Source organism: Oryctolagus cuniculus, chromosome 12 (genome assembly GCF_051225735.1).
Source record: "Oryctolagus cuniculus isolate XC-2025 breed Fujian yellow rabbit chromosome 12, ASM5122573v1, whole genome shotgun sequence".
NCBI classification, from domain to species: Eukaryota; Metazoa; Chordata; class Mammalia; order Lagomorpha; family Leporidae; genus Oryctolagus; species Oryctolagus cuniculus.
The window spans coordinates 86,177,523-86,181,253 of NC_142878.1; positions in this window are offsets into that span (position 1 = coordinate 86,177,523).

Here is a 3,731-nt window from a genome sequence, read left to right on the forward strand (position 1 = left end):
GCATGGTCAAGGTGGGGGCATGAGACACAAGTTGGTAGAGTCATGAGACTAATTTTACGGGTGGCTTGTAAAGGAGCACTAATGACTCCAGCGGGTAGTGTGGAATCTGAGCTCATCATAAGCAGTGACTTGAAAATCCAGGATCTCACGGGAGGCCAGATGCTGTGGTGCTCACTTGTAAATATCTGAGGCTTAATTTTATGCTTGACAAATAGCGGGTACTTAAAAAAACAGTTGGGTTTTCTGAAGGAAATTGACCACTTTATTTTTCAATGAAGTTTTAATTGCTATGAGGCTGTGATTAGGGTACATGTAGAAGTGGATTTTTTTTTTCCTTTAAGAGACTCAAGCAATTGTAACCCCTCCAGAATTTTCTGTAGTATACTCAAGAATGTATTTTTAAATAATGTTAAATGGAAAATAAAAGATTGTTAATAGCTTAAGTATATGATTCATAAATATATTCTACTTAAGAAATTAAACATTGAGACAGGGATTTGGCACAGGTAAGTACTGCTTGGGATGCCCATATCCCATATCTGAATGCTAGGGTTCAAGTCTTGGCTCTGCTCTCATTCCAGTTTCCTGCTAATGCACACCCTGGGAGGCAGCAGGTGACGGCTCAAGTATCTGAGTCCTTGCCACCCACGTAGGAGACCCAGATGGAGTTCCTGGCTCCTAGCTTCAGCCTGGCACAGCCCCAGCTGTTGCAGGCATTGCAGATGGGAGCTCTCTATTTGTCTCTCTCTGCTTTTCAAATAAATTAATACGTGATTTTTTAAACATGGCTACACTCACTTTGATCACCATATCTGATCCCAGAAATCACTCCACCTACCTAAAGGAAGTGAATTCAGTGATCAGATTGGTGAACAACCATCCAAAATCTTTTTGAGGATGTGTGTGCTTATGTATCATAAATCCACATAATATGTATTATTTTCAACTAAATTGTGTCACCAGTCGTATGACTTACTGCTTACATTTTTCACTCAACTAAATGAAAACTGACCAATTTACAGGTAATAAAACCCATGTCAATATTTAAGTTCTGATTCACTTCCTTTTTTTATTTTTTAATTTAAAAGCAAGATTTATTTAAGTGAGAGACCTCTGGGTGGAGTGGCTCACTTCCTTTTAAAATAACAACTTGGGCCGGCGCTGCGACTCAACAGGCTAATCCTCCACCTGCGGCGCTGGCACACCGGGTTCTAGTCCCAGTTGCCCCTCTTCCAGGCCAGCTCTCTACTGTGGCCAGGGAGTGCAATGGAGGATGGCCCAAGTACTTGGGCCCTGCACCTGCATGGGAGACCAGGAGGAAGCACCTGGTTCCTGGCTTCGAATCAGCGCGGTGCAGCGGCCATTGGAGGGTGAACCAACGGCAAAAGGAAGACCTTTCTCTCTGTCTCTCTCTCTCACTGTCCACTCTGCCTGTCAAAAAATAAATAAATAAATAAATAAATAACATCTTGACTTCCTACGAGGCCTTCCATGGATTTGAGAGAGTTAGAGTAACAGTGAAATTTTAAGGAAGCACCCAGGAAGCTCCACTCTGGAACTGATCAGCCCAGGCCTATACCCTGACAGCGACACCTGGGGTTGCTGTGTACTGGACGGGCTGATGTCCAACTCCAGGACTGCAGACATTCTCGTGACCCGTCATGACCCATAATGCATCTGTCCTCCTCTGACGCATCTGGCTTCCAGAGAACATGGTTCTGTCTCTGGCTGGCACCATCTTTAGGGGATAATAAGCTCACTGAGCTCTGTCTGCGCTGAGAAAGAGGTTGGCATTCCCTTAATCACGATCTGATCTAAGACATCACCTGGGCCTTGTCCATCGTCTTCACACATTTTGCAGGATAACCAAAGAAGATTCTGCTTAAGAAAAACGTGTGTAGACTTTGTCTTGTTGCCTCCATCTGACCTGAGCAGGAGAGGGCCGGACTGAAGCTGGGAGCCGAGGCTGGAATCATCACAAGTCCAGCTGGCTGGCATCCAGGGAGACAGACCAAATGGTTTTCTGTAGTCTCCCTACGGAGCAGATGTCACACTGCTCAGCCAGGGCATGTAGTAGCCTCACTGTTGAGGCATAAATAGGAAAAGCAAAGGAGAAATGAAATGACTCCCCGAAGATTCACCTCCCTTGGGTGGTATTTTAGGACATGACTCAGGCTGCCTTGCCCTCAGCCGTGTCACTGGCATTTAAGTAGCCCCTTGGGTTACAGATCATGGCAGGTGCTGGGAAGTGAAGAAGGCCATGCTAAAAATACCAGCCTCTTCTGGAACTTGGCCGGCTGGCCCCGACTGAGCTCCCTCCTCAAGCAGTGGGATCTCAGGAAGAAGGAGACAAAGCGTTTCCTTAGCCTGCAACAGACAGAAAGGCCTGTCTCCCTCCATGTTCATTCCTGAGACGCAAATGGTCCCGGGAGAGAAACAACAAGGAAGCGTTTCTCCTGAGGCATAGCAGTTTCTACTAGTGGAAGAAAAAGCACTCTCTTCGGGAGAACCCAGGATCCCAGTAGGAAGTGCCAGGGTGGGGTGGGGAGATTTTGCCAGTCAGCCCAAAAAGGACCTTAAAAATACCAAAAGCAAGTCCACTCTCACTCTTTGTGACATAGGCACACCCATAGGCCCCTGCACCAAACCATCTCCACTGAAAAGTCTCTTGCTGATAGCAGGTCTGGCAAAGGCATAGAAACAAAGCTGGAAGTCCTAGCCTTTCATTGCCCTAACGTGGCAGTCGTCTGGAGTTCGTGCGCTACAACTAGAACAAGTAGAGAAAGAGGCCCCTGGGCTGCCTCCTCCACGGATGATTTTCCATTGGTTTCACGGTCTGCAAAGTGAGAGTAGAGCTCCGTTCGCCATTCAAGAGGCTGCAAAGGTCACTTCCACATATGTTCCTGCTAAGGACATCAGCGGAAACTTGAGAACCAAGTATAAAAATATAAAAGATGAACAGGTGGTGTTCAATATGAAAAGAATTCGGGGTTTGCTGGGAAGTCATGATTAAAACCATCCCAAAGCTTAGATGCAGCCCTGGGGCTGGCTCAAGTCTCAGGACTGCAAAGCCTGTAGGCACTCTGATTTCTGCTTGGCTGTGGCTAGAGGAACCACTAGATCCTGTCCTGACACAGATGCTGTCTTTGTTTTCTCCCAAATATACTGCCTCGATTAATTAGTGGCTCATTCCTTTGCCCACCTAAGGGTTTTGAGGGAAGCAAGTACCGATTTTTTTTTTTAGATTTATTTTATTTATTTGAAAGACAGAGTTACAGAGAGAGGTAGAGGCAGAGAGAGAGGGCTGGTTCACTCCCCACATGGCCGCAACAGCCAGAGATTCGCCGATCCAAAGCCAGGAGCTAGGAGCTTCTTCCCGGTCTCCCACGTGGGTGCAGGGGCCCAAGGACTTGGGCCATCCTCTACTGCTTTCCCAGGCCACAGCAGAGAGCTGGATTGGAAGTGGAGCAGCCGGGACTAGAACTGGCGCCTGTATGGGGTGCTGGCACTTCAGGCCAGGGTGTTAATCCGCTGCGCCACAGTGCCAGCCCTGCAAGTACCGATTTCTAATGATTAACCTCATATTCTTCTTGAAGTCCCTGGGAATAAAATGAACACATCCACCTTTCCATCTTTGTGACGATATCCTTATTATCCTATCTTGGGCCATAAACTTGAGATTGGAAAAATGTTATATTGATCCAACCACATCTTATCACCAGATTCTCCCA